The 17,015-nt window shown below is 43.5% G+C and overlaps 1 long non-coding RNA gene across 1 annotated transcript in view; it reads left to right on the forward strand.

The window, feature by feature from the left end:
- Nucleotides 1-7,178, forward strand: part of LOC135435566 (uncharacterized) — a 30,487-nt gene extending 23,309 nt beyond the window's left edge. Inside the window, exon 3 of the long non-coding RNA XR_010437386.1 lies at nt 7,095-7,178. This is a non-coding gene — a long non-coding RNA (uncharacterized LOC135435566). The remainder of the gene's footprint in view (nt 1-7,094) is intronic.
- The last annotated feature ends 9,837 nt before the right edge of the window (nt 7,179-17,015 follow it).

The raw sequence follows: 17,015 nt of genomic DNA on the forward strand, positions 1-17,015 counted from the left end.
AATTGTTTATTTTGATTTGAGCTGCATTTGAAGAAGAGGAAGAAGGAGAAGAAAAGGAGCATTAAACAGAGATGACAGACAGAGAGAAAAGACAAAAGACTCCCGCTTGCAGTGTGTACACACCTTGGCTGCATTTGTATGTGTGTGTGTGTGTGTGTGGGGAAGACACCGAAAGCGCGCCAATAAACTTTACATTTCTAATTTTATGAACTCGTAATGGGAATAGGAATGAGAATGGGCAAGGGAAACGTGGCGAGGGGGAGCGCGAGTTGATCAATTTTACAAACGTAACGTAAAATGTACTCGCAAGCAACAGCAACAACGGCGACAACAACAAAAACCACTCGCGTACAGTTTACAACGAAAAACAACAACAGCAGCAACCGCGGCAGCAGAAGCAGCAGCAGCAGCAGAAGCGCAGCAGCGACGCGTCGCGGTCGCAAGAAGAAGCAGTTTGTAACGAACTAGAGTGGGGAGAGACAGAATGCCAGCAAAAACAGAGCAGGCAAGCGCGAAGAGGCAATGTTACGAAAGTGTATGCATGGCATAAGAGAGCAATAGAGCACTCGCCATTTACCATTTCGTTTCCCATAGGAATATGGTGGCATTGGGCCAGAAGAGTAGCGCGCAAAATGAACACTTACGTTCCACAGTTCATTTGTGCGGCGCTCTCTTAACAAATTACTGCACGCTCTCTGCGTACCATTGCCAACTGTACCCGCTGCGCTGCCATTCCAATCCGATTCGAGTACACACACACACGGAGCCGCCCCGACTTGCCGCTGACATAAAAACCCCTCGCCCAGCGGCTGTGGATCAAAATAAATCGTAAATAATTTTGTTTTCCTTCTTCTTCTTCTTCGTTGCGGCGGCGGCGGCGTCTGTACGCGCGCCTCTCTATCTCTCTCTCTCACTCTCTGTTGCTCTTCCGTCTCTGTCTACTACGCGATGCGTTGTATGAATGGAATGGTTGGGGCCGCGCTTGTTGTGTGCGAGTGTGTGTAGAGAGCCAAAGAGAGCGCAGTGTGGCGCTGTGCTGCTTTCTGTTGTTGTTCTTGTTGTTGTTGTCGTAGTATGCAGTAGTATTTGAGTATTTTTTCTGCTGGCCGTTGTGCTGCTGCTTCTGCTGCGCCTTTCTGAAATCCGATAACCAGTGTGCGAGCGAGACAAAAGAATAACAAACAATTATAATTTGTGTGCGTGTGAGCGAGTCGCAGCTGTGTGCGTGCATGTTTCTGTATGTGTGTGTGTGTGTGTGTGTGGAATGGGAATTTCACAACAGCAGCCGAGCGAGCGAGCGAGCGAGCCTCGTGCCAATTTCACTTGTACTCGGCGCTGTTGTAATTTTACAACGCTTACGTGCTGCGTGCGTGTGTGCGTGTGTGTGTCTACGTCTTAGGCAGGGGCAGACGTTGGGGAGGGTTTGCCAGCAGACGAAATGTCGTTGTGTGCGCGCGTGTAAAAGGTCTCGTAACGAAAAACGAAATAAAAACAAAAACTGAAGACAACAAGAAGAAGCAGCCGCAGCAGCAGCAGCAGACGCTTTGTTGTTGTGCAGATTGTGTTTCTCGTTGTTGTTGCTGTTGTCTCTGCTTAGTGTGCGAGCGTATGTGTGTGTGTGTGTGTGGGCTGACGCGGCGATGTGCGTGCTGCGGGTCACGACGGGGCTGTCCGACTATTCTGGAAAGACGCCTGCCGATAGGCGCACACCCGATGCGATAGTCCGATAGTCCGCTTGTCAAAAACGTAAAAAAACAGAAGTCAAATAAACATCTGTGTATTGTTTGTTGGGTAAAAAATATGCTTGTACTTAGATACGATACGATTCTAGGAAATACATTTCGTCTATAGCTGGGCTCAAAATGTGTGGGTCTGGAATTCTTTATGCGATTTTAATGCACCACACGTTACACAAACTTATGTATGTATGGGCGCACATGAATGTATGTATGTGTGTACGTATAAGTACGCAAATTGTTGTAGATTTATATGAATCGAAATACCCTACATTATCTTGTATACTATACTAAATACTTACTAGTATACCTACTACATATGTATATTATATTTGTTGTATATGTATATGTATACTAAACAGTGAAAACTCTCTTGAGCGGACAGCGACAGTTGGGTAATTTTCGTCTGCTTAAGATAACTGTACGCTAAATAGAGGCTGATTGGGTATGAGCTGATTCTGATAGGTTTAAGATGTCCGCGCAAGAGGGGTCTGCCTAATAAGAGTGTCCGTTGGGAGAGTTTTGACTGTACACACATACATATATACAAATATAAATTTTAAAACTAAATCCTCTCAATAGTTAATTTCCCTGTTATAATATTTTGCAATTATTTTTAATTATTTCCAAAAACTTGAAGATGGATCCACAAAAAAAAAACTCATAAAATTAAACTAAATCAATTTTTATTAATTCTCATTTTTTTTTTAATTTTAAAAAAGGGGGTTCACATGAATTTTATAAGGCTAAAATATTCTTTTCTTATAATAATTTTTAATTTAATCATATAGTAGCATAATCATAATCGCATTAACAATAAACTCGCAGATAAATGCTATTTTTTTTTTATCTAATCGTATTCAAACTTATATTCGCACTTTTTGTAAAATTCCCGGCAAATCGGGTAATTCCCTTTGGCAATTTTATTTACCAATCAACAGTTAGATATCAAAAATCCCAAACAATAAAACATAATCAAACAGAAATATGGAAAATACCCCTTAAAACATAAAAAAAAAACATAAAAAACAACAACAACAAATGCAAACAACTGATAGCACAATCTGTGAAGGCGCATAAGAAAACTTTATTCGGGGGAAATTTTCCACTAAGTCTTACGAATTACACACACACACACACATATGTGTGTATATATATCTTTATATATGTTAGTTCTTAACCTGAAGAAAAGTTTCCCATGTCGAAGGGAATTTCGAGCTAATCCGCGTGATGGATGCGCTCCAGGTGAGCGCGCTAATCCCTGTGGCAGGTGGTGCCACCAGCTGAGGCAGGGTGCAGGGGGCGTGTGTCCGGAGGGGAAGGGGGAGGGGTTGGTTGGTAAAAGCCACCAAGAAAATGATGCAATGTGATCGACTGCTGGCAGCTCGAATGAGTGGGCGGAAGGAGGGGCTGCGGCTGCTCAAGTGTTGCAACGCGAATACCTTCTTCTTCTTCCTCGTCTTCTTCATTGTCTTTTGCCTGCCTTGGCAGTGCGTACGTGCCGCACGTTGCGTGCCGCACTTCACACTCGCACTTCACGCACTGCATTTTCATTATCATGTAAACAAAGCGATAACTCAGCCTGTCGACACACACATACACACGCACACACACACACACACACACGCACAGCAGTCAAACAGGCCGCCAGATGCAATAAGAAAAACAAAGCAATTATTGACTTGCCACAGCAAAAGGTAAAGGTGACCAACTCCCGTTCCAGCTCCTGCCCCCCCCCCCCCCGCTCCAAGTTGCAGCTCACGTGCGCGTGTGTCCTTCAGCTCCTTCCTCCCCCCCACCCCTCTAGCTTACCCTCCCCTCACGCTTCCGCCTGCCACACGCTAAACGATCGTTTAGCCATGGAATTCCAAATGCGTGCGACTTCGACTCCAACTCCGCCTCCGTCTCCGTCTCCAACTCCGCCTCCTCCTCCTCCGTCTCCACCTCCTCCCACCTCTCCCACGTGCAGCTGAATTATGGGGCAACGTCTGATTTATGGCATTGACTGCCCGCTTAGATTTCAGATATCTTGCTGCGATAAAACGGAATTGGAATTGGTTTGGGAATTGAAAACTCGGCGAGGGGCACACTTGAGCTATTTATGATGCAAGCTTCCGACCGTGTAGATATATACAGTATATGTATATGGAATACTGGGAAACGGAGTTTAGATCATTTTGATATATCATTTAGCTGCTGACAAATGGCCTGCCCACGCTAATAGCTTGACAATTAATCGATGAATAGATCAAATTTGTTAATGGCAAAAGGATTTTAATAGTTGAGTTGTCCCAAAGAGACAATCTGGCAACCTTTGTCTTAATCGCAGGCTAATATATGAAGCTTGAGCTGTTGTTTAACACTTCAGTTTAAGCTCTTAACAGTTTTCTTTTTTAATTTTTGCACACGGTCTGTCTTTCTCCATCTCTCTCTCTCTCTGTCTAACTTAAGGTCTCCAATTGATTTAATTCAGTTGCTGTTTAACCCTATTTTAGCAAAGTCTCCATTTAATCAATTCCAGTTTTGTATCAAGCTTTCTCTCACTCTCTTTCTCTCTCTCTCTCTCTCTCTCTCTCACTCTCTCTGTGTCTCCATCTCGTTCTTTCTTTCTCTCTGTATAATTCTCAAGTCTCCAATTTCTCTTTTGTGCACTGTTTGCCTGTTTAAATGCCTTTCTCTCTTTCTTTTGTTCTTTCTCTCTCTCGATCTCTCATTCTCTCTCGTTCTGTTTTCTCTCATCCTCTCTCTATGTGTAATTTTATTCAACACTTTTCTCTAAAGTCTCCACTGAGTCAATTTTACTTTACATACTTTTTAGTGAGAGATATATACCTCTCTCTCTCTCCTTCTCTCCCTCTTTCTCTTTCTCTCTCTCTCTCTCTTTCTCTCTTCCTGTCTTCTTCTAGTTCTTTCTCTGCATAGTTTTATTCCGCTGCTGCTCAGCACTTTTTCCTAAACTCTTCATTGAATCAATTTCACTTTAGCACACTGTTTATCTGTCTAACTGGCTCTCTTTTCTCTCTCTCTCTCTCTTTCTTCATCTCTGCGATTCGCATCCATCATCTTTATCGATTTCCCTTTCTTAAAGTCTCCGATCAAAGAGGTCTTTATGAAAATTGCATAATTTTATTCAGCTGCTGTTGAACACTTTTGCCTAAGGTCTCCAACTGATTCAATTTCACTTTTGCACACTGTCTATCTGCCCCCCCCTCTCCCCCTCTCTTCCGCCTCGTGTCTGTCTATCATCTTTATCGGCTTTTAGCCCACCTGGCTGCCCACCTGGTTTCCATTGTAACGCAATCTCTGGCCACAAAAGACATCAAGGCGAAAGTGGAAGTCCAACTCGAATTGGTCACCAATTGCAGTTGCCACAATCCACCGCCCTCCCCCCTCCCCTGCGTTGCATCCTGCAGCTTTATGGAGCAAATTTATGTGGCATTCGCCATTTGCATAAAACTAATTTTGCCAAGACGCGGGGCAATTGCTCGGCTTACATAACCGGTCGCCGCCAGACGCAGAGCCGGAGCCGGAGCCCGGCCAGACCAGACTCCAGATAACGCCAGATCTGTTTGCATTAGGTAGCAGCCCCCATCCCCACCCCACCGTTGAACTGTCCCTCGGCCCGTCTCTTTGCGAAAATGGATTAGCGTGGGTTCACATGAACCGACCAAATGTTTGGCTTTCATAAAGGCTGACAAGTTGTTGGTCGAGGGGGAGGGGGGGTAAGGGGAACTATGCCACGCTGGCGTGAATAAATATGAAGCCGCACAGTTGTTGGCATCGGGGGGAGGAGGGGAGGGGGGGGGGAGCGAAAAGTTCCCGCCAAAAGCGCGAAAATTTGCAACGTCGCTGGCGACACTTTGACAAAAGCCCCGTTGCACGTGCGCTGCCACAGATGCCACAAGCACTCAAACCATGTGCCCCCCCCCCCCCCCCCCCGCCTCTCCCACCCTTCCACCTTGCAGCCCCTAGCCCCCGCCAGGCGTCGCCTACTTCGATGTCAAGTTACGAGCTGCGACGCCGCCTCGCACGGGCATTTTTCAATTAAAAGCGAGTTTGTTGCCGCCAGAGGGGTACGAGCGGTGGCGGGGGGGGGGAGGGGTGGGACTTGGGGGCAATCTGGCGATGTAACCCGATAGCCGGCAGCGAGGCCGTCGCCTGGACCCTGGCCGAGACCCGAGTCCGACGCTGTTGCTCTCCGCCTTATCTGCATTTGGCGCGCAAAAATTGAACCGCCCGAAACGGCGCGCAGACAAATGCAGAGTTGCATTTTCCTCTGGCGGGGGCAGGGACAGGGGGGGGCAGGGACAGGGGGGGGGGGCAGGGACAGGGGGGGGGCAGCCACTGGCAAATTGTTTGCTTTTGTTTTGTCGCAGCGTTTTGTTTGTAAACATCCCAAATGAAATCAACTTTGCTGATGGCCCATTTTTGCTTTTGCCTTTTTTTTTTTCTTCGAGAGAGACGACACCGAAAATTGGCTGCAACAATATGGGCAAGGGGTGCCTGAAAGGGAGGGGGGGGGGAGGTAGTTGATCAAGCAGGTCTGCTTGTTACTCTACTTTCAAGAGAAGAATAGAGACGCAGGTCTTGATTGAAAGAAGCTAAAGATTGGGCATAAGAACATGTGGAATGTTCCAGAATTGAGATATTATAGGAAAATATGTATATGAAGATAAAAGAACTGACGGGACAATAAGATACTATATGAAAATATATGCCAAATTAGGTTTGAATATGATATTAAATACTATAAAGATCAAGATTGAACTGGAAGATGGAAGCATATGTATGATTAGATAAAAGTAACTAAATTTAAATGACAATAAGATAGTATATGATAGGGAATATAATATTATGCGATAGAGCATATTATAATGATAAGTTTTGTATCGTTTCCAGTTCTGCATTAAATATGTAATAATATATATTATTCAAAAACCTTTTACCAAAGTTTAAACTCTGTAGAATTTCAACTTCTGGAATTCGCTTAACTTATAGTATGTTAAATAAAGTTTACTATTTTTAAGAACATACACATAGAACATATAATATACAGTGAAAATTCTTTTAGGCGGACAGCGAACAGGGGGCAATATTTGTCCAGTATTTGTTCAAGAAGTGTGTGTGAGGGAGGTGGAATGGATTGGGTCTGATTCCCAATTGTTTGAGAGTTATTGTCCGCCCAAGAAGGCTGTCCGTCTAATAGGAGTGTCCGTTAGTAGAGTTTTCACCGTATAAGCATCTGCCTTGGTTTTGCTCTCTAGTTATCAGGCAATTCTTATAATTCTCAACTAGGTTTAAGCAAAGACAGTCTAAATGCTATTAAAGATATCTTTAATTTATTTCTATGTATTTTAGGGCTATGTACGTTTTGAGTAACGGTAAACCGGAGAACTTTTTAGGACTAAACGTTATTTATGTGGCATAACCGGAGGATTATGGGTAAGTCTCCGAGTTAACTACTTTTCGGCATGGATTATGCCCAGCCCAAGGCTAAATCCTTTTAAATATTACATATTTATCTCTCTCTCTCTCTCCCTTTTAATATCTGGCCGCACATTTACTAAAGGGTATTTGCACTTCGATCACAGCCTTCAGCTAAACGCCTTCCTCTTTCTTTTTCTCTGTTTTTGTTGTTGTCTCTCTCCACATTTCTCTGACGACGTGCGTGGAAATTCAATGCAAATTCGCTTTTTATTAGCCCAGCTGCTTCTAGTTATCCCCACTGCCTGACGCCCCCCTCCCTCCCTCCCCCCTCCCAACACCCGCCCCTTCTACAAGCCTGTCACTGGTTTTATATTTATTTATTTTTGATTTGAGCGCCAGCAGCAGCAGCAACAATAACAACAAAGCCAACAACGGCCAACAGATCAGCCTGGAGACAACTCCCAGCTATCCGTACACCCAGCTACCCGCCCCTCCCCGCCCCTTTCCGCCACGCCCCTCGCCCATCGACGTGTGCAGGCCAAGAACTATAAATTTTATGCCCCGGCATCGAAGCATCGACTTTGAAACGATTTGTTACGCATTTCGTGTCAACTATGAATAAAATATTGGAGCCACTGAAAAGCCACAAAAACAGCAACAACAACAAAATGAGAGGTGGAAAAAAAAGGAGAAAGAGGGAGATATATATATATATACAATATGTATATACATCTACCCAAAAACAAAGAGAACACATTGAACTAAAAACTTTTTCAATGGACATTTATCAAACGAGGACGCATAATTTACATTTTATTAAAAAATGTTTCTTGAAATGGGATATGAGATACTCGAGACATGGCTGAGAGTCGGCCAACTGGAGATTGGGAATGAGCTGTAAGCAGGCAGAAGCAGGGAAATAGGGGAAGTAGAAGTTGCACAAATAAATCATGAGCGATGGAAATAAAATATGGGCATCAGATCAGCCTGGAGACAACTCTCATGACATCTCCTGTGAGCTCTATTTTAGGGAGAAAACTTTCTCAATTTCACCCAAATTAATCTTTTTTTTTGAAGAATAATATAAAATCAAAGTTCTCTAGGTATATAGGGACTTATATAACAATTAGGCAGGGGCTCGAAAAGTATGTTTAGAATTCCCCTTATGGAAAAGCAACCAAAAAACCATCAGAAAAAACCAATCTGATGTATCAAATTATGATGCATATTACCATTGATATTTTATTTGATTAGTTGAGAATCGATAGTAGGAATCCGTATGAGCTCAAATAACATCAAAGTCCAATTTCTGATGTCCTAATCAAAATATTGGATATTGTTTCAATTTGAGCTCCACTGAGAGCTCGTAAATCTCTACACAAACCAAACTTTTCGGCCTTAAAGTAAGCCAGCCAAAGCCAGTAAAACCTTTAAGGATATCGCACAAAGCACAATCGAAGAAAATCAAATACATTTCCGTTAGCAAGAGACTTCCACCATGGCGCTTGACGAGTGAAACGTTTTTAATAGAGTCAGTCCACCCATATTTCGGCGCAGTTATGATATTTTATTTATAAATCTATTAACTTCTATTTATGGCGAACTAATTTCCTCTGCTTGCCAACAAGCCCGACAGAACGTAGCGTGCCGCAGCAAGACTCGCTTATGCTGACCCCCTTTTCAGAGTTTCCCTTTTGCTGGACAGGCCCACAAATCAAACGAATGAGATCGAAACAAAAGTTTACAAAATAATTTAAAAAAAAATAAGGAAAAAAAATTGAAAGGAAGGACCTTCAGGCAGGCCTCAAAAGCGAACCCCAGTCCCAAGGAAAAGTCAACCACTTCTTGTTCATTTTTTTTTTGTTTTTTTGACTTCGCAGCACTTGCGGTTGCTGCTAGAAGGGGGGCGGCTAGAGCGAAAGGGGGCGGGCTGCCAGCACAAATACAAGCAACATACTCACACATGTCCCGCAACCCCGCCCCTGCCTCTGTCCGGAGAGAAACCACAGTAGTCCTGCGGCAGCGTCTCCGGCAGTCGTCAACACGAAAAATGAAAACGCATGGGCACGAAATTTCCGCTTCCGCTTCCCGTTGCTGTCAAAGTGGCCCTGCCAGGATGCCAAGGGACAGGGGACAGTGGACAGTGGAGAGGGGATAGTGGAGAGGGGACAGTGGAGAGGGGACACCCACAGCCACGCCTCTGCCAATAGATGCGTAAAATGTTTCGGATGCGCCGGAGTTGGGGCTGTAGCGCGGGCCGCGTGCGACAAAAACTGGACAAAGGCAGCGGCGCATGCCAACAATCCGGGAAGGGGTGGGTTGTGGAGCGGGGGGGGTCTGTCCTGGTTTTCATTGTGGCGCACGCCATTCAAGTGCGGAAACGGAAGCAGCTCAAAAGCGGGCGCCGGACGAGCGCCGCAAAACCAAACCAAACACAATAAGCGCTTCATAAACGCCATTTTTCACCAGCGTCAAGGATAAACACACGCAGCCCGAATTGGGTCAAGTTTGTACGTGTGTGTGTGTGTGCGTGTGTGTTTGTGTGTATCTGTGTGTGTGTGCTTTATAAACGTTTCACAGTTTTTGCCACTTGAGACAGACAACGAGTCAGCGGCAGTCAACAGCATGAAGTAGCCCTCGACAAGGACCCAGCCTCGACGACGCACGGGCGACTTGCCTGTTAGCCAAGTCGAGGCCAAAACAGCTGCCACCCCCTCCCCCCCCTGCTCCTAGCCTGTTACAGTTTCAGTGCAGCAGCCGTGCCACATGCCCCATGCCCAGCCCCATGCCTTCCTCCTAGTCGGAGCCCAGTTCCGATCACAGCTGCCATTCAGACGCGCTTCGTCCTCCGCCTGCCAATTCTTCTGGCCCAGCTTCGTGTGAATCACGCGTTGTTTTCACAGTTGACAGTTTTTAAATAATTGCCAAGAGCCTAAGCGAGGGGCGGGCAGGAGAGCAGAGGGGACAGCAGGCGGCCAAAAGCTGTCACTTAATAAAAATTCGACATACTCAAAAATCAAATAGCACAAATTAGAAGCAGACGAAAATCAAGTGACCATGGAGGACGGGAATATACAATTAAATAGAAATTCTATTGGATTGGTAAAAAGTGAGAGTTGCAGGCATTTTTATACCCTTGTAGAGGGTATACAAAATTTGAATTGGAATGTACAACGCATAGAAGAAGACATCTCCAAGCCCCATAAAGTAAATATATTCCAGATCAGCATCAGGAGCCAAGTTGATATGTCCGTTTGTCTTTCAGTCAGTTTCTATGCGAACTAGTCCCTCAGCTTTAAAGCTATTGTCTTGAAATTTTGAATATGTCAAGCCGGATCGGACTACTATATCATATAGCTGCGATCGTTCCTATGGATCGGTGGAAAAGTGGGTTCCGGTATAGAAACCTTTGTTCGCAGGCTCGTAATGCATTAGTTTTACTATGCTTTTTATATATATGCGAGATCTTATCATCTTATCTTATCCGTTTTCCAAGATCCAAGATCCTTCCATCCAGGTCTGCACTTACGAGCTTAACTTTTCTCACTTATCAGAGAGAGGAAAATGTCTAAAAGAGTATCAAATCTTTGGCATGCCTAATGAATCTGTTTTTCTCGTTTTTTATTAACATAATTAAATTTCTAACTGTTCATTTAGAAGCTATTCCTAATTCCCAATAAGATAAACCCTGAGTAAGGCTTCCGAATCTTTAAGAACCAAGAACTTCGCATTCAATTGAAATTGAAAGTAAAAGATGTGGTTATATAAATTGATTACCTCATCTCAAGTCAGTTTTCCTTGGGTATTTCCGTAGTTAACTATTCCACCTCCACAGCCCGAAAGATGAGTAGGAAGGTTGCAGAAGGTATGGGAACAAGTTCGCGGTGGAACCTTTCAAAAGTCGCGCGCTTTTGTTTGCTTTTGATGTGCGCGAATGTGTGTGTGTGCGAGTGTGTGTGTGTTGGTGTGTGTGTGCTTTCCAAAATTGTTTATTGAAGTGAATTTGAGAGGAAAATTGCTTTATATTAAATGAAAAGGGCGTAGCATTTGGCATTATGGTTAAGAGTAGCTGCTAGCCCAGGGGCTGACAGCATGACTATGATGGGAGAGGGAGGGGGTGTGAGGGGGGAGGGGGTGTGGGCTGAGTCACAGAACTAGTTCACTTTGAGAGCATTGTTGTTGGGTATCGTTTGCATTGCTTTTTGATGTCTCTAAGTGCTGTCATTGTCTATGGCTGCCCCAAAGGGATTCCACAACGACGGCTTCCAATTCGCTTTTCGCATTTCCCAATTGCCAAGCGATGTTAATGATTGCGTTGGAGTAGGAGAGGGAGAGGGGGGGAGGCAGTCAAAGGCGTAACAAGAACAGCTAAATTGGTTATTGAGTGGAGGGGAGAGGAGGGCGGGGAAGGGAAGGGGAAACTCACATAGAAGACATCAACTTTATGCGCGGCTAGTTAATGCAATTATGCAAAAGGTTTTCCAGCATTTGAAGAGATGAAAATAACTTAAAAAATTCAAATATAAAATATTCTCGATATCGTTCAAAATTTTGAACTAATGCCTCCCTTTATTATGGTTCAAATCTGCATTTCACTTTTCAATAAACTGATTCTATTAGCTTTAACTTTCGCCTTCGCATTTGTTTGCTAACATTGTTATGTTATTTACTTTGCTGTTATTAACATTGCCGCACTGTAACTAACATTGCTGTTACTGCAAGCGCTCTGTTCAACTCGAACTTTCCAACACTTGAACAACTGTGCACTTTTTTTTCTGTTCGTTAACTTTTCTACTCATTTAGCCTCAAGTTGCCCGCAACTATAGTTTAAACCGTTTTGGTTAAAATCTTCCACTGTTAACATTTTTGACTTTGTATCCCCTCTGCTCGTGCCCCCCTCCCCCTACCCCTCCCCCCGCCCGCTCCCGGTGCGGTGCAACAACTCTTCATGCCATTCACAGTGCTGTGTAAATATTTTTTAATGCAAATAAAAGATAAGCCAGAAATTGTTCGTAACGACCTCAAAACTCTTGACTCCCACTGTTCACTTTTGGGTGCTGCTATCTGCCCCTCCCCTCGACCCCCCCTCCCTCCCTCTCTCTCTCTCTCTTCACCTTATCCGCATGACGTTGCACTTTCACAAGGTGCACAAGAAGGGGTCGAGGCGGGTGGAGAGGTAAAATGCTGGAAAAATGCCACAAGAAAAAAAAAAAAACAGGAAAATGTAAACGTAAATCAAGATAATATAATCACAGCTCTAAAACCGAATCGAGCGAAAGACATGCAACAAAAAAATACAGAAAAATAAATATATAAACAGCCGCCCCTGCGACTCCCGAAACGGGGCACCTCGGGGCCCGTTTCCTACGTCCCACCTCCCCACCCCCTCCCCCCCTCACCCCTCACCCCGCTGGCGGCATCTCAAAAAACCTTTTTATGACATGCAGTCAAAAGCCAAAGCCAAACAAGAAGTCAACTTGTAATCTTTATTGCAGATAATGTCAAATTCATCCACTTGCCAGTCAGTCCCGGAACCAAGCAGGTCCCCCCCCCCCCCTTCCCCTTCCCCTTCCCCCTTTCCACCCCCTCCACCTCCCCATTCACAGTGGATGGGTGGGGCTGCTCGCCTTTTGCTGTCCGGCGCACTTCGACTTGCATTCCCAGTTATTCGCTTACTAAGCAGCTGCTTCGATAACTTATCATCGTCAAAATTGATTATTGAGATTTTCGTAATTTTTTTACCCAAGTTGTTTTTTTCTCGTTTCTTTTCTTCTCAATGAAATTCCTTAACTCCCTTCCTCCCAGCCCTGAGGCATTTTACACTGCAGTCAACTTCAATTTTTTTTTTAGCCTTGCGCAATGCTCTGGGAATTTTACTAGAATTTGAACTGATAAGCGCTCAGCTCCGCAGTTGATAAGAGCCGAATACAATTTTGCCTTGGAGGGGCACACATTTTCATTGAAATTCATTTTCATTCACTCGCCCAATCAGAAGGCATCGATCAATTTGTTAAATCATAGGAAAATTAACCGAAACGCGTTTTCAGGGCATGTCTGAGGCTCTTGAGATGTATCGAGAGCTTGTGAGTGGGGCGTAAATTAATTTAAATGCACTTCAAATCGAATGAAGAGATTAAAGTAAAAACACTTTCAGGAAAAGCTGAGCAGAAGAATAACTTGATAAGTCTGTTAGTTTGAGATCTTTACAAATAATCGACAGATAATTGTTTAATTTATTCTTCAGTAACTTCCGTTTTTAGCGTCTGATCATTATGAAATTGCGAGGGAATCATTTGGGCATCTAAATATGCACATGTACTAAAGTTCAAAGCAAAACCATTGACATTTTTTAAGGTTTACCTAATATATTTGAGAGAAATATATTATATATATATTTGCAAAAAATAAATAAATAGAATTATTATGAGAAAACTTTAAATCCTTGTTAAGGGTATTCTAATTTTAACATGAAATATGTAGGGCATAGAGGGAGACATCTTCTATCCGATAAAGTGTATACATATTCTAGATCCAAATCAACAGCCGAGTTGATATAGAAATGTCTGTCCATCCGTCTGTTTCTATACGTAATATTAGCTTGTCTTGAAACTTTTTATGCCCATACAGACAGTATGTCGGAGCGGCCGCCTCCGGGAATACTATCGTATACAGCTGCCATAGGAAAGATCGGTTCTTGTATGGAAAACTTTATCAATATATCTATACCAAACAGCATGTATAATTTAAATTTTAATATTCTCCTTACATTTATGCAAAATATTATCAACATCGGACTGTTATATCATATAGTTCCCATGGGTAGGATCGGTCTAAAATTAAGTTCTTCTGTAAAAAATATCTTGACCAAAGCCGATATTTTCTGGTTAAACTACGCTGCTTAACTATGAACCAAATTTTATGAATATCGCGATATTATACCATATAGAGCTATAAAGGATAAATCGGTAGAAAAATGATTTTTTGTTTATGGCAAAATATACTGTGTACCGAGATGTGTTCATCAAACTCAGAACTTACAAGCTTCACTAAGCTCACATATTAGAAACATCATAAGCCAAATGCCTATAATGGTATAAAATCTTCGGTGTGAAAATTAATTGGGAAATACGCACACATGCCTTACAGGCTGCCTTTGTATAAAGATATATATTTTTTTATATTATTATTCATTTTCCCTTCAGCTTATTTTATTTTATGTAGCGAGTGCCACTTGGTTCAAATTGAAGCAAGCATATTCAGAATTTCCAGCACTTAAAGCATTCGCATTCAACATGTGCAACCGGGGAACCGCAGCGCGTCCATCGATGTGGCCCCCAACTCCCCCAACCCCCTCCATTTGGAGTATTGAAAACCATCGTGTAAATGTATGTATGTGTGTGTGTGTGTGTGGGTGGGTGTGTGTGTGTTGTACAATTCAAACTAAGCGACCATTCAATGAATTTTTAAAGCGCAATTTTAATCAATAGCCGCCTGCGTTATTTATAAACAAACAATTTAAGCGCTTGCCGCAATCAACCAACCCCCACAGTCAGTCCCCCCAGGAGGTAAACACCCCCCCCCCCCCCCTCCTCACCTCCCTCCACCCTGCTGGTAATCAGGATGTTTGGTCTCTCGCTCGACTCGAACCCATTTCTGTGCCCAGTGGCCGTTTCTCTGGGCATGTCATAATCAGCTACCATGAAAAGTGCTCAGCTGCTCGACTCAAGTGATGGAAGGGGGAAGGGGGGGGGGGGTGGGGCTGGGTGCTGGCAAGGATTGCTCCCATGTGTAACACAAAAGCCAAACAACAAGCTGTGGGGAGCAGGAGTTCAACATAAACTGTGAATATTAAAATCGCTTTAACCAGGCACAACTTTTACAAAATCGTTTGGCATATCAATAAAATTTGCATAACGCGATGCGGCCCCCAAAAACCTACCGCAAGATGCTCAAGTAGCTCCCCCACCCCCACCCCCTCCCCCTACACACACACACACACACACACAGAGCAGCGTAGCCACATAAATATCCAGATCCATATCCAATCGTCCAGCCCCTTGGCAGCGAGGGGCTTCGTCCTTTTGACAGCTGTCGCTGCGAAAATGTCAGCATTTCTGACTGCCAGATTTTGCTGTCGTTGTTCGCGTTCTTCTCGTTGTTGTTGTTGTTGTTGTCGTTGTCCAATTCGCGTGTTCTTTATCCCCCCGAAAAACGTTGGAGCCTGCGTCTGTGAGTTTCTCTGCACGCCGGGCGCCCATCGTTGACAGTTGAAAGCGCAGTCGGAATGTGTCGCCTCCTGCCTAAGCCCGCCCCTTTGGGCCCTGCCCCCATTTGAGTGACGTTGCGTCCCGTGTGGCGCGCTCTGTTGCAGCTGCCCCAATGGCATTTTCCTTCGCTTCCGTTGCACACACACACACACACGCGGGCCGGGGAAAACGCTTGGCGCGCGCGTTTTCATTAATCGAAAATTCGCGCCAAAGTCCACGATATGCCGCTCCCCACCGTCTCCCCCCCTCTCCCCTCCACGCCACACACAGCAAACACAACACTGAAATTCCAACGTGGCTCTTTCCAGTCAGCCAGCCAACCTCCCAGTAGCTCCCCCTTCCCTTCAACCAAAATATACACCAAAAACAAAAAGGAACCAATCGATATTTTCCCACTACCTTTTGCCTTTACTCTTGCACAACATTTTTCAGCTGCTGCTGCTGCTGCTGCGCGGGAAATCGGTCGGCTCCTGGTCATTTCCCTTGCCGCGACCCGTTTCAGTTTCCACAACGTTCCCCAGTTCCTCGATTCCCGCTGTTCGGTTCGTTAAGGGCAGCTTCTGCTGTCAACCGTTGCTGAGCGCCGGCCCCTCTGAATCCTTCTCGAGGCCATGTAACTGTAACTGTAAATGTAACGGTAAATGTAACTGTATAGTCAGTCCCGTATCGGAGCGTAACAGGAGCATGGGCAACGCAATGTGAGTTGCTTTTAACGGCACATTGTTGCTGCTGCTGCGAGTGTCAGGGCTGTCAATGCGTTTGTCAAATGCCAGAAGATTATAATGCCACAAGTTCTAGAGTTGACAGCACGGAGGCAAGAACTGTTGTAAGGATGCTGCAAGGATTGTTGCATGTATAAATATTAAAGTGTTGGCCGTTCATGAATTTTATCAGCTTCTCGTAGGGGTATGCATATACGTTCAAAACATAAAAATTGGCTTTTCCTGCATTATTTTTTGTTTAAAGGTAAAGGCTTATTAATGTTGGGTTTCTTACTGATACACATAGAATTTGTGAATCTATCAAATTCCTACTTACAAGTGGTATTGATTTATAAAAGCGTTTGGTTAAAGATAAGTTTTGTTTAGGTAAGGGTTTCCTAGGATTGCCAATTCTGAACTACAACTAACTAATATTATTATTATGTTTTGTTATTATTATAAAATAAATTATTATTTATAAAAATATATTATATTTATTTATATGATTACCAATCCTGGACTCCTATTAACTTAAATATTATTATGATTCTAATTATTTTATATTATTTTAAATTTTAATATATATAAATTATAATATATTATTTTAAATTATATATAAATATTTAATTTTTTTTTTATTCAATATAATTCGTATACTAATATTTCGTATTATTCCTTAGGGTTCAAAGCCGAGACCTTTTTGCTCTTAAGTGCACTTTTAATAAGATTCTTAAAGTGAAATTTTTAAGCCATAAATCAAGTGTAATATTCATGCTTTCGAGATAAATTTCAATACTTTGTAGCATTATATATATATATATAAATTTTTATGCTCAGGCCCAGGACTCAAATAACACGGGGCAGGCAGATTGAAAGTAGAAAGT

Source organism: Drosophila montana, unplaced genomic scaffold (genome assembly GCF_035044405.1).
Source record: "Drosophila montana isolate Dmon_TW-CO22-7 unplaced genomic scaffold, ASM3504440v1 contig_3633_1, whole genome shotgun sequence".
Classification (NCBI taxonomy): Eukaryota; Metazoa; Arthropoda; class Insecta; order Diptera; family Drosophilidae; genus Drosophila; species Drosophila montana.